The sequence below is a fragment of the Dama dama genome, chromosome 17, assembly GCF_033118175.1.
Source record: "Dama dama isolate Ldn47 chromosome 17, ASM3311817v1, whole genome shotgun sequence".
NCBI lineage: Eukaryota > Metazoa > Chordata > Mammalia > Artiodactyla > Cervidae > Dama > Dama dama.
The window spans coordinates 14,879,437-14,905,281 of NC_083697.1; positions in this window are offsets into that span (position 1 = coordinate 14,879,437).

The window sequence follows — 25,845 nt, forward strand, 5'->3', positions numbered from 1 at the left end:
CCTCTCCATCCGATTCCTCTGGGTCTTCCCAGTGCACCAGGCCGGAGCACTTGTCTCATGCATCCCACCTGGGCTGGTGATCTGTTTCACCATAGATAGTATACATGCTGTTCTTTTGAAATATCCCACCCTCACATTCTCCCACAAAGTTCAAAAGTCTGTTCTGTATTTCTGTGTCTCTTTTTCTGTTCTGCATATAGGGTTATCATTATCACCTTTCTAAATTCCATATACATGTGTCAGTATGCTGTAATGTTCTTTATCTTTCTGGCTTACTTCACTCTGTATAATGGGCTCCAGCTTCATCCATCTCATTAGGACTGGTTCAAATGAATTCTTTTTAATGGCTGAGTAATATTCCATGGTGTATATGTACCACAGCTTCCTTATCCATTCATCTGCTGATGGGCATCTAGGTTGCTTCCATGTCCTGGCTATTATAAACAGTGCTGCGATGAACATTGGGGTGCACGTGTCTCTTTCAGATCTGGTTTCCTCAGTGTGTATGCCCAGAAGTGGGATTGCTGGGTCATATTAATGTTTTAAGACCACATACATTACTTTGCAGTTTTTGTTGGTCAGAAATCGTGTGACTTAGCTGGATTCTCTGCCTAGGGGTTCAGAGTTAGAAATCAAAGTGTTGGACAGGCTGTTTTCTTACCTGGAGCTTTGACTAGGGTGGGGTTCTCTTCCAAGACCCTCAGATTTTTGATAGGATTCATTTCCTTGTGGTCACACCACTGAGGGCTCTGGCTTTTTGCTGGCTGAAAGCTACTCTCAAGTCCTGGAGGCCGCTTGCACTTCTCTGCCATGTGACTCTCTGGATTGGCAGTTCACAGCATGGTATCTGCTTCTTCATGAAGGCAGGATAGTCCCTCTAGTTGGCTAAGAGGGAGTCTTACATAACAAAATGTTGTCATGGGAGTGCCATCTATCACCCTTGCCATATTCTATCAGCTAGCAGCAAATCACTGGTCCTCTCAGACCCAAGGGAGGAGGTTCCGCAGGGCACAGCGGCAGGGAATGGAGATCCTGAAGCCAGCTTAGAATTAGACTGCCACAGCTCCCTAGGTCAGTGTTGTTGTTCAGTTGCTAAGTCACATCCAACTCCTCACAGCCCCATGGACTGCCGCACATGAGGCTCCTTTGTCCTCACTATCTCCCGGAGTTTGCTCAGATTCACATTCCTTGAGTCAGTGATCCTATCTAACCATCTCATCCTCTGCTGCACTCTTCTTCTTTTGCCTTCAAGCTTTCCCAGCATCATAGGTCACAAGTACTATATAAACTTCAGTGGAACTTATGATTAAATTTCACTCCTGTGTGGGACTTCCCTGGTGGTCCAGGGGTGGTTAGGCCCTGTGCTTCCACTGCAGGGCGTGTGGGTTTGAAGCTGGCTATTCTAACGGCTCAGCAGGTAAAGAATCTCCCTGCAGTGCAGGAGACCCGGGTTTGATTCCTCCTCCCCTGGAGGAGGAAGTGGCAACCCACTTCAGTATTCTCACCTAGAGAATCCCATGGACATAGGAGCCTGGCAGGCTACAGTCCAAAGGGTCACAAAGAGTCAGACACATTTGCATGACTAAGCACACACAACATACGTGGAACTAAGGTGCCATATACTATGAGAAAACAAAAAAAAATTTAACTTCTGTGTATAAAAATTTTGACTAGAATGTATACATCTCATTTTAATATTTATTTTCTCTTCTTAGCCCCTTGTGGCCTTCATCAGTTTTTTTATTAACTGCTTACTTGGACTTCCTGCAAGATAGAATATTTTATTTTTTAATTCTGTATTATGCCCCCAAGGTAGATACTGTTGTTTCATCCAGTTCCCTCAAGGGCACTCATCCCTCTGGCCCAGTGAGAGCTAATGTGCCCCCAGATTATACACTCCCCATCTTCACCCACTCTTAGGCCAAGCATCAATGACTGAATGACATGTGTATATAAAGAGCTGATCCCGTGTCTCAAACAAGAACGAACTCAGTGCAGTTTGTGCTTCACAGTCCCTCTTGGGATCAGGCTGAACTGAGACTCCTGCCTAGACCCCGTCCTGCTGAACTTTTCTTTCCTTGGTCTACCCTGCTTTGCACATCCCAGTTCTCCTGAAATACTCCTCAGAAAGTCAATCTGACTTTCAGGTACTTAGGGGAACCTCCTAACTTTTCCTTAGCATGTTGTTGCTGTTGGAATTACAGAAGTTGTATGATGATCTTGAAAAAGTAATGAAATTAAATATCACAGGACCACCAAATAGGGACTTTGCAATTCTACTTACTAGTTTTTCATAAACAGACATGGGTATTTCTTAAAAAACTGCATTTTTCTTTTACTTTCCTTAAAAAAATTTTTTTAAGTGGAGGATAATTGCTTTACCATGTTGTGTTGACCTATGCTATACAACAGTATGGATCAACCATAAGTATACACATGTCTCTTCCCTCTTGAACCTTCCCTAAACCCCCAACCCCACCCCACCCTTCTAGATCATCACGGAGCAACAGGTTGACAGCCCTGTGAACACACAGCAGTTTCCCACAGGCTATCTGTTTTACACACAATAATGTGAATGTGTCATGCTGCGCTCAATTTGTCCCACTGTCTCCTTTAGATACAATTTTATGCATGCTTAATAAGAAAGACATTGTTCTGGTTTATTAGAAACTTATTTGCAGAGTGCTGTGTGATCCTTCTATAGGTGTTTGTTAAATTCAGTTGCCATATTAATTCACCTCAACTTTTTCCTAGTTTGTGCAATAGGCTGTGGTGGTATTCATGGGACCAACACCCAGGGCAGTGTGGATGCCAACCCATCACAGCAGCCATGATCCGTGAACAGCCAATATCCCTGTTCTGGTGAAAAACAGCTATCTGTCTTAGCAATAGGTACATATATCAATCGAGTTTTTCCATCCCACTGTAATCTTACTTTAAAATCATCAAGCAACACTCTATTTAAGATAATGCTAAAGAAATTTTCTTGTTGAGGTCAATAATTCATTTTTTGAAAAGAAAACGGTAACATTAATCATTTAAATAAATCCCAATTTTATTGTAGCAAGTTTACTTAAAGCAAGGAAACTTTTTATTAATTATACATATCTATATAATTAACTAGAAAGTAAAATTTAAACCATACCTTATGATCTTGAATCCACCTTAATTTTTCTTTACTTGCCAATATGTGTATCCCCAGGATAAGCTTGAGTAAATGATTAAGACTTGGAAACTTAATTTTCAAGTTGATAGCAGATATTGTATAACTATGACCATGACATATTCTCTGTTTCTATAAAAACATCCACCAAGCTCTTAGTCATCCAAACCTGTCACCTGGAAACCAATTTTCACTTTTCTTTCTTTTCCATCTTATACCATATTATTACTAAGCTCTGCTGATTTAATACCCAAACATTGCTGTGTCCTTTTATTTATTCCCCTTGACTTCAGGAAAAATTCTTGTCTTTACTGAATAGACTGTTTTGTCTATTTAGTATCAAATGTGGTTTCCCTGGTGGCTCATATGGTAAAGAGTATGCTTGCAATGCAGGAGGCCTGGGTTCAGTCCCTGGGTCAGGATGAATCCCTGGAGGAGGGCATGTCTACTCATTCCAGTATTCTTGCCTGGAGAGTCCAATGAACAGAGGAGCCTGACAGGCTACTGTCCATGGAGTCACATAGAGTTGGACACGACTGAGCGACTAACATACATTCATGCATTTATATGTGTGTGTGTATAGTCACTCAGCCATGTCCAACTGTCCAACTCTTTGCAATCCTGTGAACTGTAGCCCTCCAGGCTCCTCTGTCCATGGAATTCAGCAGGCCAGAATACTGGAGTGGGTAGTCATGCCCTTCTCCAGGGGATCTTCCCAACCCAGGGATCAAACCTTGGTCTCCTGCATTGCAGGCAGATTCTCCATCATCTGAACCACCAAGGATGCTCTCCATCGCTCTATGTTTCAGCAAAAAATTTTTTGCCTCTGTTATAAATGTGGATATGCTACTCACTTGATTAAGACACATAAAGAGTTCCATTCTATTTAGAATGTATTAAAGACCAGAATCCTTATGTGGCACATAAGGCCCTTCACAGTCTGGTCCTGCCCCTCATCGGCATTCAAGCTTTGTCCCAGTTTAACGACCTTTTGTTCATAAAACATGTCATACTTTCTGATTCCTCTATGCCGGAGCACATGCAGTTACCTCTGACTGCAATTTCTCTCTTCTATTCCTTTAACAAGTGAGGCACTGCTTATCCATCATGGTACCTTCTAAAGGTCAACTCCTGAGTGAGTTCTCTGTCATCTTCTGGGCAGAGTTAAGGGCTTCTTTATGCTTTCCTTGCACATTGCGAATGCATCTCTTATGGGACAGAATTACAAGTTCCTTTAGCATCTGGACTGAATTTTCTTTATATTACCAGGGCCAGCCTGGCAAATTACTTGTCACACAACACTCGATAAGTCATTTGATTTTTGAATGCTGAGTGATTATATATTCATAGATTACTTTAAATCACTAAGCTGTTGCACAGCTCTGATTTTTTAATACTTTAAGAAATGGATGGTTTTCTCAGTCATCTTTAATCTATGGTAGGTCCTTACAATATAATATCTGACAAGTACTAAATAATCAATAAGTATTTTTTGAATGAATGAATGAATTACTAAATGTGTTTCCAGAATCTTGAAAGCAAAAGAAGTCTGTTAGATTTCTCCTTTTGTGACTACTTCTGTTGTATCATTCCTTGTGCATTTAATCACTTTTAAGAATCCTAAACAATTTTTGTAATTTATGTTTTACTGATTTAATTACTGCTTCATTTAATTAACTGGCTGTTGACCTCAAACAAATCTGCTATTTTAAAGTCAAAAGCTGTTCCTGTTCAGCTCTTTCTCTTTTCTAATTTTTACTTTTTGAAGAGTAACAGATTTTAAGTTAGGTTACAAAATATTTTGCCCAACTTGAAGTTAGCGTAAGTATTATCACGGTGAATCTTGCAGTATGTATTCTGATTTAGAGATAAGGTCTCTAAATGTGCAAACTATGCCCAAGACTATCAAGACTACTAAACAGTAATACCCACCCCCCCCCACCTCGAAAAAGGACAAGGAAGAAAATATAACAGTTTGTGTTCAAAAGGTCTGCTGAAGCCATGACACTATTTGATATTCTCTTACATACCTTAACGTCTACTTATTTGCATTACTTTCGTATCGATACTATGGTTGATTCAAAGAGAAGGATTTAATCCCGGACTTTTAAAAGTTTCCAATGTATTAGGAAAATTTGGATAGGATGGTAACTATATTGAAAGTCTGTATGTTAAAAATGTATTAGAAAATAAATCAAGAATAATGGCCAGTGAGAGCAAAGAAACTAACTTATGTTGTAGGAAATCATGGAGACTGTGAATTTTAATCATATCTTGAAAACTGAAAAGGATTTCAATTTTTAGAGATAAACAGATTTTCCATGGCTGAAAGTATGTTGTGATGGCCCAGAGTATAGACGTGTTTTCAATTAATGTCTGAGGGTTCTGTCTCCATCACACACAACCCACCACCCAGATTATGTACATATTTCTCATCTCTTCTGGCCCCCTCCCCTAATAGAAATTCTGTTTTTGTTTTTCTGAAGAACATGTTGGACAATGCCAGTGAAAGGAAATGTCTTACTATTACACAGCTTTTCTTACACAGAGAAGGTACATAATAGGATGAGGAACAATGGAGAGTAGAGAGAGAAAGACATATTTCATGGACTAAAGTAGGGAGGGTTGTTGGGGGTTTGGTATATAAGAAACTCCAGAGCATTTGTGAGACAAGAGAACTGGATATTAGTGACAGGAGAAGTTGAGATGAGTTTGTGTAGATGAGAAATTGGATCCCCTTTCATATTCCTAAAGTCATGCAAGTAGACTGGATTTCCATTAAGACTTGTTTTTGGTTGTTGAAATGAGCTTCCATAAATATGGTTCTGTATATTTATTATTATTTAGCTCTTTGCATGAAGGCCTGGCTTTTATTAGGTTTATACATTCATAGAACTATAGAGTCACTAGTATATTTTAGATAATGACAGATGGTTTAATTTTATTGGAATGATGAGATTATGAAAATAAGAGTATAAGTTATGGCTGGAAAAATAATGTGTGTTTATGTGCATTTGTTTGGAGAAAGGGTCTGATCAGCACGTGATTGCCCTTGAGTGCCATGATCCTGAGATTGGGTTTCAATGAAGAGGCAATGGGGAGCCCCTGATAGTGAGGGGACATTGTTAGGCCTGGGAAACATTCATCTGGCAGTCACGTGCTCATGAGGTAGAGGATAAATGCTCAGAGTAGGGAAGGTAACTTAACCTTTTCTGTGTGCATGCTTAGTCACTTAGTCATGTCTGACTCTTTGTGACCCCATGGACTGTAGCTCACCAGGCTCCCCTTTACCATAGGATTTTCCAGGTGAGAACACTGGAGTGGGTTACTGTTTCCTCCTCCAGGGGATGTTTCTGATCCAGAGAGTGAACCTGTGTCTCCTGGTCTCCTGCATTTTGGGCAGATTCTCTACGTTTTAGGGGGCCTTTAAAATATTCTTTCAGAAGTATCCAAACTTTTTTGATTGTATATTCCTTTCATTAAAAAATTTGGAGCACATACTACATATATGTTTATCTATATTAATATAGATATTATAAGATTTTAATAAATATAGAAATACAGATGCCCAAGTGTGTTGCTGTATTACCCTTTTGAATACACTCAGGCCATTTTGGATACTGCTTGTGTAGAGACAGGATGATAAAGATGTTCACTGTTTTTGTGGGGGTGGAAATAGCCAGGATGGGGACAGTGTAAAGGCTGTGATATTTGACCAACTGGATTTTGGACATAAAGGAGAGTGGTGGAGAAGATGGCTCTTCAACATTTCAGACTTATTAAGTATTAATATGTAGAAAATCAGAGCACTGGTGAATAATAAAATAGAACAATCTGTCAGAAAATTAAGATTTCAGCATTAGAACCCCAAAGTGAGATTGTGGCTGGAAATGCAAATTTGTAAGCACTTACAGTAAATGTGAGCTTCCCAGGAGGTGCCAGTGGTAAAGAACCCGCCTGCCAGTGAAAGAGATAGGAGGCAGCGCTTCAGTCCTTGGGTTGAGAAGATCCCCTGGAGGAGTGCATGGCAACCCACATCTGGATCCTTTCCTGGAGAATTTCACGGACAGAGGAGCCTGGAGGGCTACAGTCTATGGGGTTGAAAAGAATCAGACACAACTGCAGCAATTTAACACACAGGCACAATAAAAGTAGTAGGTAAAGCTAGAGGAGAAGATATGTAAGAGAAAATAGCTGAGGGAAGAAGGCAAATCTGTGAAGACTGTTTCCACTTATGGAGCAGGTTTGGTTTAAGGGTCTAAGTAAGGAGAAAAGTATAATAATGTAAAGATCCAAAGGAGAAGATGAACTCCTAGGGAAGATAGTTTTTTTTGTTTTTTTTTTTTTCTTTAAAGACTGGTGTGTTAGACTACATGAAGGGTTGCAGGAAATCTATAAACAAGAAAGAGAAGTTTACTGGATTAGGGATTAAAGGCAGCTTTGGTATGATTAAAAACTGTAATCTTTTGTAAACCATGGCACAGAAGATACATCAAAAATATCAAGATGGTAAAGACTTAATTTTCTGTAAAGGAAAAGAATAATTTATTAAATGAAGATTTGATTAAAAAGACACATTTCTAGAAAATTATTAAATATCACCTTTAGTTATAAATGATGTTTATATATTAAAGACATTTAAATAAGATGCAAGCTATAAGCATGTCATTCTAACATAACTTTTTAATTGTTCTCACACTTGTATGTTAAAAGGATACAAGTATATATATATAAATAAATATATATTTATTAGTATTTTATTATTTGATTATGTATGTTTTTGTGTTCATAATTCCCCATGCTTTAATAGTAATTGTTTTTACTGTTATAATGGATATCTGACAATTCATCTAGAGACTTACTATCATCTTCCTGAACCTTGAAGTGATTTTCTGTGCATGAGAGTAAAGGACCATCTGTCAAGAGGGACTGCTGAGGGGAAATGTTAATTTTGCTTATTTTCTTTGGATGCACTGAGATTTGGTTTCTACGTCAAGCTTGCAATATTTGTTTTCTCTGCTGAGACTTGTTTATTTTCTAGTTACATTGGATGAAATAATATTTCCCCCTAAAGTCCTTCATGATTTATTTCTGCTTGATTGAAACACTGCATTTAGAACTTTTTAATCACATGCTGACATTTTGTTTAAAAGCAACAAGATGCATTTCAAAAACAAATTCTAACACATTTAAAGATGTTGGTATTTTTTCCACCTCTGTGTTTTGCATATGTGGGCAATTACTTCATATTAGTGTTCCTCATTCTGTTTGATTTTGAGATAGATATCAAATTATGTACCTAGAATAAAATTTCATAGACTCTTAAAACTTTGACAATACTTGTAGGGTTATTTACTTTTTCTGACTTACGAATCAGTCACACGAGAATCTAGTACCAATAAAGATCAACAGTGGAGAGATTCTTTAACTATTGATGTCTCCATTCAACATGCCAATAAAAGTATATAAATCTTTTGCATTAAATTTTTTAGTCCATATTAATTCTGATTGCTCTAAGCTATCAAACTGACCACATTGATGAAGGAAATTACCAGGCTAATGGTGAATTATATAGTTTTTTAAGATCACGTGAGAATAACTTTACTCTTTGGAAACTGATGTCAAGAATCTCCTTTGTTATAGTTCAAACCCATTTTCTCTTGTTTGGGGTAACGTCCCCAGTTTGTGGATGTGTGTTGTGTGTAGTAGGAACATAAAATGTACTGGCCGAAAAAGTAAAATCTATCACTTTTTTTTGGATCCATCAGTCCCGTCCCTTTGTTATAGAGGTAGAATGAATAGTCAAAATGCTGTTTATTGATTAAGTGTTGTGTTTGGGTATCATACGTGTGCATAAACAACTTTAGAATAGATGTTAGAGAATCTGCACTTTCTCCCTTTAAAGACGTACAAGTTCATTTGGAGATAAGATACAAAGACTTAAAAGGACTACATTGCTACCAACTGCACTATTTGGTACAAATCACATAAGTGCTTAAGGCCCTGAGAAGAATATAGGGGCTTGGAGGTCAAGGAAAGGCTTTGTAGGGGCAAGTTTGGTTCTCATTTTACAAAAGATGTTATATGCACAGAAACACACAGGAAGTAGAGCAGACGGAGAGAGTGAAAAAGGAAGAGAGAAGGAGAAAGGAGATGCTGAAGAACAGATTACATGTCTACTGTGTTCCAGACCCTGTGTTTTATATTGTTGTTTTAGTTTTTTTTTTTTTTTTGTTTGTTTTATTTTGACACACACAAGTAGGCTCACAAGTTTACAAATCATTTAGAAAGGTTTAAAATGCTATGGCTCTCCTAAAATAATAGTAAATGAAACAACTTACAAAGTATTAATTTAAAAAATATACAAGCAGCTCTTGCAACTCAGTAGCAGAAAAACAAACAACCATGTCAAATATTAGGCAGAAGATCTAAACAGACATTTCTCCAAAGAAGACATATAGATGGCTAATAAACACATGAAAAGGTGCTCAGCATTGCTCATTATTAAAGGAACGCAAATTAAAACTACAATGATGTATCACCTCAGAATGGTCAGAATGGCCCTCATCAAGAAGTCTACAAATGATAAATGCTGGAGAGGATGTGGAGAAAAGAAAACCCTCTTGCACTGTTGGTGGGAATGTAAATTGATGCAGCCACTATGGAAGATAGTATAGCGATTTCTTAAAATATAAGGAATAAAACTACCATAAGACCCAACAATCCTATTATTGGGCACATACCCTGGGGAAACCATAACTGAAAAACACACATGTATCCCAGTGTTCCTTGCAGTACTATCTGCAATAGCTAGGACATGGAAACAATCTAGATGTCCACCGACAGATGAATGGAAAAAGCAGCTCCGGCACATATGTACAATGGAATATTACTCAGCCACAAATGGGAATACATTTGAATCAGTTCTAATGAGCCTATTATATAGAGTGAAATAAGTCAGAAAGAGAAAAAACAAATATTGTATATTAACACATTTATATGGAATCTAGGAAGATGGTACTGATGACCCTATTTTCAGGGCAGCAGTGGCAATGCGGGTATAGAAAAGAGACTTGTGGACATGGGCTGGGAGTGGGGAAGAAGAGTGGAGCGGATGGAGGGGGTAGCAGGGAAACATCTACACTCCTGTATGTAAAACAGGTAACCAATGGGAGTTTGCTATATGACTCAGGGAACTCACACCAGGGCTCTGTGACATTCCAGAGGGATGCGATGGGATGGGATGGGAGGGGGCAGGGACGTTCAAGAGGGAGGGGACATATGTACACCTATGGCTGGTTCATGTTGATGTGTGGCAGAAACCAGCACAATATTGTAAAGCAATTATCTTCCAATTAAAAATAAATTAGAAAAGCAACGCTATGGCTCTCCTTTAGATTTCAGAACTTGGCAATTTAACAGAGATTTCTTAAATATCTAAATGCTGTCACCCAATCATTATTGCATAAGCATATGAATATATGTAATAGCACATCAGTAATATTCCCCTTTCACTTATGAAGAATGGGGATACCAGAAAGGCATTGTCTGGATTATTCAGTAAAGCCCTGGGAAAGCCTGTAAGTATATCTTTTAATTTTTGAACACTCCAAATTTCTACCCAGAATATTTTTAAAAGAGTTTTTAGATTTATGGTTGCTGTACTATGTTGTGTATTTTCAGGAGTAAAGGATTTTTGGTTGGTAATTAGTTTGATGTTTCATGATGATCATACTTGTAAAGTATGTTAAAGGCAAGGTCAGTTAAGCAATGCAATTTTCTAACTCCCCACACTGTCCCTGATTATTGAAGAACATTAAGTGGGGAAGGAAGCCCAGATTGTAGTTGCCACAAAGATGCTAGAACTAGTCAGTATGTTTTAATTTGACAATAGAATTGTGTAAAAAAAAAAAAAAAACATTCTTTTTTGGTTGCTTGTTTGTTTTTATGAGTAGATAACCTTTTAAAAGAAATAGAAGAGAATTAGAGCAGTCACTTGGGAGCTAAGGAGAACATGACAAGTTTGGGTAGAATTTCAAGAAGTTTACTGAAGAGGTGGATGCTGTTCATTTTATAGGGAATGATGGAGAATGTCTTTAAACATTCTTGCATTAATTGCCATTGAATCTGGCAGTCTCTGCTAAAATTTTTGCTAATTAATGCTAAAGGATAATGCCTTCTCTTATGTCTTTATAATGTCTCTACCAACATGTGATGTCTGCTTTCCTCTATAATCTGCAAAACACCCTAGTAGTTGATAGTCAAATTTTCAGTAATGAATGACTTATCCTGGGAACCTGTGTGCTTAGTTTGCATTTTGCTTACTTTATATAGTTTTCACACTGTCATTAAGACAAATGTCATCTAAATATTGTTATATGTTTTAAAAACCTTTTCTTTTCCATTTAATGCTAATTTGTGTTCATATTAGTTTTCAAAAAATGAAACTTCATTGTAGTTCTGTACTTTTAACTAGTAATTCCAGTTGTTTTTCTATTTGTAATGCTCTCTGCCATTATTCCTAAGAAAATCCCAAGAACTTTGCTACTTTGATATTCCAAAACAAAAATTTTGAAAAACTTTTTGAATGTTTATGCACAAAGTTTGTAATTTTTTGTAATAGAAAAATTTTCACAGCTCCTGAGAGGATTTCTATTTATTAAATATTCCAGAGAGGATAATGATAACTTATTGATGTTTTCTTTTTTTTTTTTTTAGGAAATCTGGAAAGTTCATTTATTTTTTTTCCATTTATTTTTATTAGTTGGAGGCTAATTACTTTAAAATATTGTAGTGGTATTTGTCATACATTAACATGAATCAGCCATGGATTTACATGTATTCCCCATCCCGATCCCCCCTTCTACCTCCCTCTCCACCCGATCCCACTGGGTCTTCCCAGTGCACCAGGCCTGAGCACTTGTCTCATGCATCCAGCTTGGGCTGGTGATCTGTTTCACCCTAGATAATATACATGTTTCGATGCTGTTCTCTCGAAACATCCCACCCTCGCCTTCTCCCACAGAGTCCAAAATTCTGTTCTGTAAAGAAAAATCATATGAGTTGACTGCTGATCTGTTTCCTTTTCTTTTGCTTATACTGAGATGACTGTATTTGTTTAAAATCTGGCACTGCTCAACTGTTTACTATTGTGTTCTATGTAACCTCATGTATGTGCTTCAATAGAATTTCTATTCAAGTTTACTTTTGAGACTGCTAAAAAGAATAGATAAATCTTTTCTATTTAATTTATATTTCTTGTCTAAAATATTAGTGTATTAAAATACAAACCATCTCACCAATTTTTTATAGTTAATGCTTATTATGAAAGTTACAGTCCTGAGGTGGGGATAATTACTTATGTAAACATGTAGATTAAAGATATTTAAATAAGACATGTTAAATCTTAACCTATCACAACAGTGGTCACAATGACTTGTTTCTTAGAAATCCTGAGGCTTTTTGGTTGAATTTTAACCATTGCAACATGCTTCCGTATGAATCATATTTGATTTCTGCAGTTAAATATCTGTTTAGTCTCATGATTTTATCATAGCTGGCTTCCTGGCTGACTTCTTCATTTTCTATGACATAATAGGTGTGGATATTTCACTTGTCTGTAGCTTCCTTATGGGTCCTTGGAGACATGGGTGGTAAAGAAAATTTCTCACTTTTGAGATTCTCATTCGTCATGGGTAATGTTAATTCTATCTTCTCAAGCAGCACTTTCACTAAAAGTGACAGGTTTCTTCTTTGTTCCCTGTTATTTGTGTCTTTTTAGATTCCTAGGGAGTGTAACTTCAAAAGCATGGTCACTCTCTAGGTCACTGTTGTTCCTAAAGTAGAAATTAGTGAAGAATGTCAGAATTTTCTTATAATTTCCATCTCTTCATTTATTTTGACTAAAAAAGCATTTAACAAATGCCAAATGATATGCCATATGTAGGTCCAGGTCTTTGCACTGCAGAGATGAACACGGTGATCTCAATCTCAAAATCATATCCCTGCTTTAGCAGAAGACCCAGAAGTTAGAGGTTGATGATTCAACCCTTGATGATCACAGAAGCATCTCCCACTGATCATCAACCTCTTAGAGACATGCTGTCAGTTTACATTTTACCTAATTAAAAAAGATGTAAAGATGTACCTTTTTCTTAAAGCAGTTGATCACATAAATGGAAAGAGACAGCATATAAAAGATTGTGCTGTTTTTTAGGATAACCTCTAATAATACACTTAACTCTTGTCTGTGATTCAGTTTTGGGCCCTAGGATATATTAGGTTTACAAAGTATTTTTGTTTAATTACTCTATTTATAAGTAATTTAATTCCTCTAAGATATTTAATTACTCTATTCACAAGACCATTGAAAGTGGAATGTGATTCTGTGCTCTCCTGCAAATCGTGATTTCTGACATTCTGAGACTGCACACCAATTCAAACTAAAGGCCCTTCTCTGGTTAATCTCACAAGTTATGTATCAAGTCTCTTCTTCCTTTCTGCTTCATTATTTTCTGTTTATTCTTTGTAGGCTTGTTCATATTTCTTAAGCACGTTTAATATTTATTTATTCATTTATGTTTGGCTGTGGTGGGTCCTCATTGTTGCACGTGGGCTTTCTCCAGCTGCGAAGAGTGGGGACTGGGTTTCATTTGGGGCGTGTGTGCGTTCCTCATTGCAGTGGCTTCTTCTGTTACAGAGCATAGGCTCTGGGTGCACGAGCTTCAGGAGTTGCAGCACATGGACTCGGTAGTTGAGGCTCCATGGCACGTGGAATCTTCCCCGACCAGGAATTGAACCCATGTCCCCTGCACTGGCAGGTGAGTTCTTATCCACTCTACCACCAGGCAAGTCCAGACTTGTTTTTATATATAATTCCATATTTTAAAAATTGAAAATATAATATGTAATGGTTCCTTTTCTGTTTCAGCATTTCTAGGCCACAGGGTGTCAAGATATTTGTTGAAACATTTTTCTAGGTATGTCTGTGAAGATAATTCTGGATGAGATTACCATTTGAGTTGGTAGACTAAATAAAGCAGATTGCTCTCCCCAGTAGGGCTGGCCTCATCCAATCCACTGAAGGCTTGAGTAGAACAAAAAGTCCGAGGTAGAGAGAATATGCTCTCTCTGTCTGTCTGCGCTGAACCATAGCCTTCCACTGTCCTTGGACTCAGACCTGCAGCAGACAAAAATTTATTCTTCCTCTATCATTCTAGGTTCTTGGTTGAGAACCTCCTATATGAAAGACAGATTAATAGGAGAAAAACAGAAGTTTAATAACATATATACCTCCTATGTACATGGGAGAGACTGAATAAAACTGAGTAACTCTCCAGAGTGGTCCAAGCCACCACCTTAAAGACCATCTCCAACTAAAGACAAAAGAAAATGTTGGTTGGTGGCAGGGTTAGGGAGCCAGTTGTTGGAGGTTATCAGAAAAAGCACAGCAAACAAGGGCATGGTTGTTACATAGATTTAAGTCCATGCTTTCTTCATGGGTAAGAGTTTCTAGAGTTTTAGTTTTCTTTCTCTCCCTGGGACAGAGAGGGAGACACTCTTACAAATGGAGATTTCCCTTATAAATGTAAATGTCCCTTACAGGAGGGTAACTTCTATTTCAGTTTCCAGAGCATCTCCTGTATCTACTGTTTCTTGAAAATAATCATCTCAAGATAAACCTTATGTCAAAGAGGTATATTTTTCAGTGGCATATTTGCTCCTCTCTAGACTTGTCAACTGGAGAAGGCAATGGCACCCCACTCCAGTACTCTTGCCTGAAAAATCCCATGGACGGAGGAGCCTGGTAGGCTGCAGTCCATGGGGTCGTGAAGAGTCAGACATGACTGAGCGACTTCACTTTCACTTTTATGCATTGGAGAAGGAAATGGCAACCCACTCCAGTGTTCTTGCCTGGAGAATCCCAGGGATGGGGTTGCACAGAGACGGACACGACTGAAGTGACATAGCAGCAGCAGATTTATCAACTAAAAAATGATGCACAACATAAGAGTTGCAAGTTAAATTTTACTGGGGGCAAAATAAGAACTGCAGCCTGGGAGACGGCACCTCAGATAGCTCGGAGAGACTGCTCCAAAGAGACAGTGGGGTAAGGTCAATATATAAAGTTTTGGTGAAGGGCATGTTCAATGCGATCAAGTTCTTACTTTACGAGAGATTTTCTGCTAGTCAGGAAGAGCTGATGCCACCATGAAGGGATTTAGTGCTTTCTAGATATGAGGAGATGCAAGGATTGGGATCATGAAATCAGTTTCTAAAGATATCTGCCTGTCTAAAGACCTGTTTCCCCAGCTTCCCTGGAGCACAGAGTGCCTTGCTCTCCATCCTGAATTTCCTTCAAGGAGTGTCAGAGGTCAGCAGCTGCGGCAGCACAGGCAGGTGACAAATGCCCTTGTTGCTGTTCAATCACTGGCCAATGCTCTTGGCAAGTGATAAGTTGTAGTAGAGAGACTCACATTGGCAATTACACCATTGGCGCTCCTGGTTCTCAGAGCTTCATTCTGACACCACACCACCGGCTTTCCTGAGTTTCCAACTTGCCCACTGCAGTTCCTGGAATGTATATATTCCTATTGACTCTGCTTCTCTGGAGAACTCACACTGATACATAATCATTTCCTTTAGACTGTGTTCCTAAGCAGCTTAGTCAGAGTACAGTTGGGTAAACCTAAAATCCAAACACTTCTATCTCCATACATCCCTTCACACGTGTTTTCTCACCAGGATTCCCTCAACATAAAACAGTCACATGTCCAGAGAGGGGTTAAAGACATACAACATCTTCGCGAGCAGTTCTCATCCCTCATCTGTGCTCTAGATCATCACTAGAGCATTGCTCTTAACATTTAAAGTTAGACACTGAACATATTTCACCCTTTCCCCTCTTTCTCTAAGTTACCTGTTTAAGATGGATATACAAACAGCTTTAGAAGACATGAACTGGTAATACACAATCAATTCTCATTATTAGTGGCCATTTATATTGACAAATTTGCCCGCTCACTAAATGAATTGTTGCTGTTCAGTTGCTAAGTCACGCCTGACCCTTTGTGGCCACATGGACTGCAGCACGCCAGGCTTCCCGATCTTTCGTTTCTCCCACAGTTTGCTCAAATTCATGTCCATTGAGTTGGTGAAGCCATCCAACCATCTTGTCCTCTGTTGCCCCCTTCTCCTCCTGCCCTCAATCTCTCCTGGCATCAGGGTCTTTTCCTATGAGTTGGCTCTTCACATCAGGTAGCCGAAGTATTGGAACTTCAGCTTCAGCATCAGTCCTCCCAATTCAAGGGTGATTTCCTTTAGGATTGACTGGTTAGACTTCCTAGCTGTCCAAGGGGCTCCCTCTCAAAAGTCTTCTTCAGCACCACAGTTTGAAAGCATCAATTCTTTATGATTCTTTTTGAAATCATTCAGCCTTCTTTATGGTCCAACTCTCACATCAGTACATAACTATTGGAAAAACAATAGTTTTGACTATATGGGCATTTGTTGGCAAAGTGACATCTCTGTTTTTTAATATGCTGTCTAGGTTTGTCATAGCTTTTCTTGCAAGGGGCAAGTGTCTTTTAATTTCGTGGCTGCAGTCACCATCTGCAGTGATTTTGGAGCCCAAGAGTATAAAATCTGTCACTGTTTCACTTTTTTCCCCATCTATTTGCCATGAAGTGATAGGACTGGAAGCCATGATCTTAGATTTTTGAATATTAAGTTTTAAACCAGCTTTTCACTCTCCTCTTTCACAGTCATCAAGAAACTCTTTAGTTCCTCTTTGCTTTCTGCCATTAGAGTGGCATTATCTACATATCTGAGGTTGTTGATGTTTCTCTTGGCAATATTGATTCCAGCTTCTGATTCATCCAGCCCAGTGTTTCTCATGATATACTCTGCATATAAGTTAAAGAAGCAAGGTGACCATATACAGCCTGACATACTCCTTTCCCAATTTTGAACCAGTTCATTTTTCCATGTCTGGTTCTAACTGTTGCTTCTTGACCTGCATATAGGTTTCTTGGGAGGCAGGTAAGGCAGTTTGGTAAAAAATTTCCCCAACTTGTTGTGATCCACACAGTCAAAGGCTTTAGCATAGTCTATGAGGCAGAAGTAGATGTTTTTCTGGAATTCCCTTGTTTTTTCTGTGATCCAGTGTATGTTGGCAATCTGATCTCTACTTCATCTGGCTTTTCTAAATCCAGCTTACATCTGAAAGTTCTTGGTTCACATACTCTTGAAGCCTAGCTTGAAGGACTTTGAGAATTACTTTGCTAGCGTGTGAGATTAGTGCAGTTGTACAGTAGTGAGCATTCTTTAGCATTGCCTTTCCTTGGGATCGGAATGAAAACTGACCTTTTCCTTTACAAATGAATTTGTAAACCCCCAGTCAGCACTCACAGTACTTTCTGAATCGTTTGAAGGCAGGTGTAGATACGTGGAGAGTGGCAAACAATTTTGGTCACCCAACCAGTACACATATTCTGAGGCTGAACAAAAAAGTGCTTTCCCTTGTTCCTGGTCTCAATTTGAAAATAAGCAGCATCCTGTGGGGTCCTCCTGGGTACCATCCCCTCCGTGTTCTCGCTTCTTGTTTGTAGAAAGAGCTGTTGTATCCTAGGCCTTCCTCAAGTGTCAAAGAACAGACTCAAACAATCCTTAGAGAAGTAGAAAATGCATGAACAAAGGACAGTAGTCAAGTAAGAAAAGTAATAATAACTTGAACAATAGAGTTACAGACTCCTAATTCTTCCTGAAGGTGTATGGATAACAATCTGATGCATACCTTTGAGCTGTTCTGCAGAAACTAAGACCCCCATCCAGGAAGGATGTTAATTACATGCTATCCACAAGTACATAGATCTCATACTGGTTGGAACCTGAAGTTTAATAATTAAGATTCCCCAAACCATCACCACCAGCCAGTCAGAAGGATGTCCATGAGCTGATCACACACTCTGAAATGCTCTCCCCTAATGTTGCCTTTAAAAACCCTACCTGACAGCCACTGGGAAGTTTTCAGCATTAGCTGCTTATTCTTCTTGCTTGACATCTGCAAATAAACACTGTATTTTCCTTCACCACGGTCTGTTGTCAGTAGATGAGCTTTGTTGCATGTCTGGTGAGATAGCCTGTTAGGTTCAGTAGCAGTATTGTAAACAAGTGTTCTCTTGTGATCTGTGTAGTACCCTGTTTTATTTTTTCTTTGGAGTTTCTGTGCTTTTTGTTATTCCACGGTTTTAAATGGTCCCCAAGTATAGTTCCGAAGTCCTCTGTAGTGTTTCTAAGTACAAGGAGGCTGTGATGTGCCTTATGAAGAATGTAAGTGTGTTACATATGTTTTATTCAGGCATGGATTGGTCATGGGTTCAGTCAACTATATATGTGTGTGTGTGTGTGTGTGTGTGTGTGTGTGTGTGTGTGTGTGTATTGCATGCCTGCGTATGTGCTAGGTCAGTTCAGTCATGTCTGACTCTTTGCAACCCCAAGGACTGTAGCCCACCAGACTCCTCTGTCCATGGGATTCTCCAGGCAAGAATACTGGAGTGGGTTGCCATGCCCTCCTCCAGGGGTTCTTCCTCACCCAGGGGTCGAAGCTGCATCTCCTGCATTGCGGGTAGATTCTATACCACTGAGCCACTGGCGAAGCCCACGTGTGTGTGTGTGTGTGTGTGTATACACACACACACACACACATATATATATATATAATAAGGTGGCTTTAAACAAGAACACATGTGAAACAAGATTGCATATTCACTGGCTGATGAAACTCTTGTTACTAGAGGCTCACAGGAACTTAGCCCTATATTTCCCCTAAGAGTAGTGGCTCAGTATTTGTGAATCCATGTTCATGGAAACCTTATAGAATATAATTACCATGATTAATGAGAACTGACTATATGGGGTCAAGAATAAGAAGAAAAAAATAATTTTTAATCTGGCCTCTCAATGCAACTCTTAGGTTTGTTATATTGTATTTAACTTCTAGGCTACAGTTTCTCTGTTTGTTTAATAAGAATAATAATTCTTGTCTGAAAGTGTTGTTTTAAAGATTAAATGAGGTAATATGTATGAAATTCCTTTGTAAACTGAAATGCTATAACAGAAGCAGTGAGTATAATTTATTTAAGGAGTGGAAAATATGCTAGGGATTTTATAATTACTACTGTTTACCAATGTTTAATAAGGGTATGCAATTTTTTCTTGATTTAATAAGACTACAAATCACATTGTTCAGCTGTTTAAACAGTTTACATCTAAAATTCAAATTTCATTTTAACTAGGAGCATTGTCTTTTCTCTATGTTTTTCAACTTGTTAAAATATATTACATTATGTGGGAGCAAAACTGAATATTAAAGAATACTGTGGGCTTGCATGTATTTGTATCTTTTGTTTTCTCTGTGCTGCCTCTGCTTAATTTACTAACACATAAATCTTTCCTACTCTTAGTGCTGCAAAGCCAATTTAGCAGAGAAAGAATGAAGCTGAATTCTGTTCTGCCTCATGCATCACCAAGAAAATTGCTAGGCCAGTTAAGTTTTGATTGCAGAATATTTATTTTTGGTGACAGATGTTGCTGATGTAAGAACCTAGGCGATCACAGTTTGAATTAGTCCTGGGTTGTGATTGAAAAAAAAAAACGGAAATGGAAAGTCTTAATGAAGGCAAGCATGCAGCATCAAGACGGCATTTTTGGTATCAGCTTTCTGACAGTGTTTGTGCGATGGGTACAGTGTGACTACATTTGCATGTAAGCAGTGACTTAGGGGCAGAACAGTGGACACAGCCTTGTATGAAATCCTATTCCTAAGGTTACAGTGAGGTCTCAGATGGTAAAGAATCTGCCTGCAATGCAGGAGACCCAGGTTCAATCCCTAGGTCAGGAAGATTCCTCTGGAGAAGAGAATGGTTATCCACTCCAGTATTCTTGCCTGGAGAATCCTATGGACAGAGGAGCGTGGTGGGCTACAGTCCATGGGGTTGCAAAGAGTCAGACACCACTGAGTGACTAACACACACACACAGAACCTAAGAGAGGTAAGGTTGCTCCATTCTAAGCGCTTGTTTGGATTGAAGCAGGGTCTAGAGTGCAGACTATGACTAGAAACACATAATTCCTGAGAGGAAGGGACTGCTTTATTATCCCTAAGCTTATATCTATCAAAACACTTATCACAGCATATAATAATGACTTTTTTCTCTATCTTTGCATCATGATCATTCACAGTTGACTAATATGTGCAAAGATGCTCACAAAGTGAGCACATAATAGGTTTTCAATAACTATTGGGTGAAAAAATCTGCATAAGGACAGATTCCCCATCTCTGTCCTGAATGCACATACAACTTCACACCAGAGGAAAGAGTCATTAGTATTCTTGTCTCCTGGGCAGTCTTGCATAGTGCTGTGTATACTGGTTTTGTGGCCCCCAAATGAATCGCTGATGGAGATATGTTAGGGACATGTCAGAGGCAGCCCCACTGAGAAGACCCTGGGAGTAGTAATTTTGTCATTACAATTCCATCTTCCCTCTTTAAAACCAGCGGAAGGTAAATTTGTCCAAACCCATAGCATGTACAACACTAAGAGTGAATGGCAATGAGCTCTGTAGACTCTGGGTGATAATGATGTGTTAAAATAGGTCCATCAGTTGTAATAAATGCGTCACTCTGGTGGAAGATGTAGATAATGGGGGAGGCTGTACATGTGTGGGGAGAGGTTTATGGGAAATCTCTGGCTTTCTGCTTAATTTTTCCTTGAAGCTAAAACTACTCTAAAAAATATAGTGTTTTAAAAATATAGCAACTTGGACAAAAATGATCTTCAATTGTTGGTCTGCAGTTTTTGAATATGTGAAAAGGTCACCAGAAATCCTGTTTCTTACTCATTCCCAAGGTGAGTCAAGGGATGATTCCTATGAAGGAAATTAGTAAAGGAAAAAATCAGTAAGTTAGCTTAATTATTTTATCTGTCCCAACAGTACATTAGCTTTTTGTGTACTAAAGAGAAGATTCAGTTTTAATATGAATGTCTGATGTTTCAATGTAAATACAAATTCAGTTGCTTCATTTATTTATTTTGGCTGCAGTTGGTCTTCATTGTTACATGATCTTTCTCTTTCTGCAGGGAGAAGGAGCTACTCTCTAATTGCGTTGTGCAGGCGTCTCACTGTGGTGGCTGCTCTTGTGGTGTGTGGGCTTTAGCAGCTGCAGCACGTGGGCTCAGTCATTCTAGATTGCAGCTCAGTAGTTGTGGCCTTTAGTTGCTCCGTGGCAGTCGGGATCTTCCTGGACCAGGGACTGAAACCATGTCCCCTGCGTTGGTAGGCAGATTCTCCACCACTGAGCCGCCAGGGAAGCCCAGTTCTAATGTTTTGAGGTGTATTAGAAGGAAGCATGATTGGAAATATCTAGTAAACTGTATTTTAATTTTACAAAATGTATTTTAGCAGCCATTCATACTTGTCCATTTCATTACCATATGGCAGGTAACTTTGCCAACAGCTTTTATTGTTTCTCTTGGTGAAGGAAGTTCACCCAGGAACTTAGGTAACTTAGTAACTTAGGTAACTTACTTAGAAACCTAAGTAAATGATTATGAATCATGAACAAAAAAGCACAATGAATTGTTTCTCTGCCAAGAACAATTTTTTGCCATGTAGTGTTTTTCATTAGATACTTTCCTTTTGCTGAGATGTGGGACATTTTTCTTTTGAATTTTGTTTGAGAGTGAACTTTTAAACATGGAAACACGAACACATACACAGACACTCAGAGGAGCACGCATACTCCGAGAGGAAAGCCCGGAGTGCAGGAGTGGATGGATAGTCACTGTGATGAAATCTGGCCTTGTGTTAAGTGGTCTAGAACGGGGATGGGTGGCACCCTCCTTGGTGACCTCAGCCTGCAGGTCATTGTCAGGCAATCAAAGTCACTTATGTGATATAACACTTCTTGTCTAATGAATGGCCAAGTCCCAGACGTCTGACAACTCCACATGGCTCTCACTTCCTTCAGTGTGAGAAAGGAGAAGGAGAATGTGTAATTTAGTGAAATGAAAAGCTGACACAGAGCCGTCAGATGTTCCAGCTCAGCTTTCTTTTCCACAGGAAGCACCGGGCTGAGTTGGTTCTAACTCCCCTGAGGTTACTGATTTTATGTTGCCAGACAGATTGGTGATCTCAGCCCAGGCAGCAGGTTCTACCTGCAGAGATAGAAAGGCAATTCCTAATATTCAGGTATAATTACATTTTATACACATTTCTTTTTTTCCTATTGTGAGGGGCTACTGATACTAATCCAAAGCCAACAGTCATTTTCCAGGGCTGGATTAAAAGCTAGGATTTAGATTCATCGTTAGTCCCAGCTGCATATGCCTATGGTTCTATAATAATTTTTGTAATGTCAGTAAATGGTCACTGTGTAATGCATAAACCAAATCTATTTATTAAAGCTGTGACTGATGGCAAAAATTTAATTGCATTGAACCAAACTAGTGGAGGTGATGGAATTCCAGTTGAGCTATTTCAAATCCGAAAAGATGATGGTGTTAAAGTGCTACACTCAATATGCCAGAAAATTTGGAAAACTCAGCAGTGACCACAGGACTGGAAAAGGTCAGCTTTCATTCCAATTCCAAAGAAAGGAAATGACAGAGAATGTTCAAACTACCACACAATTGCACTCGTCTCACATGCTAGCAAAATAATGCTGAAAATTCTTCAAGCTGGGCTTCAATAGTACATGACCTGAGAACTTTCAGATGTTCAAGCTGGATTTAGGAAAGCCAGAGATCAAATTGCCACATCCATTGGATCATTGAAAAAGCAAGAGAATTCCAGAAAAACATCTACTTCTGCTTCATTGACTATGTCAAAGCCTTTGACTGTGTGGATCACAACCAACTGTTGAAAATCCTGAAAGAGATGGAATACCAGACCACCTGATCTACCTCTTGAGAAACCTATATGCAGGTCAGGAAGCAACAGTTAGAACTAGACATGGAACAACCGACTGGTTCCAAATAGGAAAAGGAGTACATCAAGGCTGTATATTGTCACCCTGCTTCTTTAACTTATATGCAGAGTACATCATGAGAAACGCTGGGCTGGAGGAAGCACGACCTGGAATCAAGATTTCTGGGAGAAATATCAGTAACCTCAGATATGCAGGTGACACCACCCTTATGGCAGAAAGCGAAGAGGAACTAAAGAGCTTCTTGATGAAAGTGAAAGAGGAGAGTGAAAAAGCTGACTTAAAACTCAACATTCAGAAAACTAAGATCATGGCATCCAGTCCCATCACTTCATGGCATATAGATGGGCAAACAGTGGAAACAGTGAGAGACTATTTTATTGGGCTCCAAAATCACTGCAGATGGTGACTGCAACCATGAATTTAAAAGATGCTTGCTCCTTGGAAGAAAAGTTATGACTAACCTAGACAGCATATTAAAAAGCAGAAACATTACCATTGGCATTACCATTGCCAATTAGGTCCATCTAGTCAAAGCTTTTTTTTTTCCCAGTAGTCATGTATGTATGTGAGAGTTGGACCATAAAGAAGGCTGATCACCAAAGAACTGATGCTTTTGAATTGTGGTGATGGAGAAGACTCTTGAGAGTCCCTTGGACTGCAAGGAGATCCAACCAGTCCATCCTAAAGGAAATCAGTCCTGAACATTCATTGGAAGGACTGATGTTGAAGCTCTAATACTTTGATCACCTGATATGAAGAGCTGACTCATTTGAAAAGACCCTGAGGCTGGGAAAGATTGAAGGCGGGAGTAGGAGTGGACGACAGAGGATAAGATGGTTGGATGGCATCACCAACTTGATGGACATGAGTTTGAGCAAGCTCCAGGAGTTGGTGATGGACAGGCAAGCCTGGTGTGCTGCAGTTCATGGGGTCACAAAGAGTTGGACACGACTGAGTAACTGAACTGAACTGAATATGGCAGGTATCTCAGAAGCAGAGAACTTAAAGTGTAGTTCTTGCCAGTTTTGTGCATGTGTGTATGTAGCCTATTAATCCTTGTCTCTTCATTCACTTATAAAAGGTGTTAATTCATCAATACTGAGTAGATACAAACTACACACCATGAATCAGAGACAAAGAAAGAGTTCATTTCAGATGTCAAATAACTTATCAGCTATGTTTTACATAGCTTCATTCTTTAGTGGATTGTGTAGGTTCATTCTTCATTGTGTTGACACTTGAGAAAAAATTAAGGGAAAGTGAACACTTTATTTTTTGGCGCTCCAAAATCACTGAAGATGGTGATTGCAGCCATGAAATTAAAAGACGCTTACTCCTTGGAAGGAAAGTTATGACCAACCTAGATAGCATATCAAAAAGCAGAGACATTACTTTGCCAACAAAGGTCCCTCTAGTCAAGGTTATGGTTTTTCCAGTGATGATGGATGGATGTGAGAGTTGGACTGTGAAGAAAGCTGAGCACCAAAAAATTGATGCTTTTGAACTCTGGTTTTGGAGAAGACTCTTGAGAGTCCCTTGGACTGCAAGAAGATCCAATCAGTCCATCCTAAAGGAGATCAGTCCTAGGTGTTCATTGGAAGGACTGATGCTGAAGCTGAAACTCCAGTACTTTGGCCACCTCATGCGAAGAGTTGACTCATTGGAAAAGATCCTGATGCTGGGAGGGATTGGGGGCAGGAGGAGAAGGGGACGACAGAGGATGAGATAGCTGGATGGCATCACCAACTCGATGGACATAGGTTTGAGTAAACTCCGGGAGTTGATGATGGACAGGGAGGCCTGGCATGCTGCGATTCATGGGGTCGCAAAGAGTTGGACACGACTGAGTGACTGAACTGAACTGAACTGAACAGTTGTTAAATATTTGGAGTAAATAGCCATAGCATGAAGGGGTGAGTATTGTAAAAGGTGCCATCAGATGAATGCCAGGCAGGCGAGGTACGAGCGGAAACATCATCTGGTTACTATCAAAGGGGCAACATATCAAATATTTTGTTCCTTCCCAGCCCCTGGATTTTTGTTCCATCTTTTCTCTCTCTCTATAAGAAAATGGATTTAAATAGAAATGCTTGTTTTACAAAAATAAACAAATGGGACCGAATTAAACTTAAAAGCTTTTGCACAACAAAGGAAACTATAAGCAAGGTGAAAAGACAGCCTTCAGAATGGGAGAAAATAATAGCAAATGAAGAAACAGACAAAGGATTACTCTCAAAAATATACAAGCAACTCCTGGAGCTCAATTCCAGAAAAATAAATGACCCAATCAAAAAATGGGCCAAAGAACTAAATAGACATTTCTCCAAAGAAGACATACAGATTTCTAACAAACACATGGAAAGATGCTCAACATCACTCATTATCAGAGAAATGCAAATCAAAACCACAATGAGGTACCATTACACATCAGTCAGGATGGCTGCTATCCAAAAGTCTACAAGCAATAAATGCTGGAGAGGGTGTGAAGAAAAGGGAACCCTCTTACACTGTTGGTGGGAATGTAAACTAGTACAGCCACTATGGAGAACAGTCTGGAGATTCCTTAAAAAACTGGAAATAGAACTGCCATATGACCCAGCAATCCCACTCCTGGGCATACACACTGAGGAAACCAGATCTGAAAGAGACACGTGCACCCCAATGTTCATCGCAGCACTGTTTATAATAGCC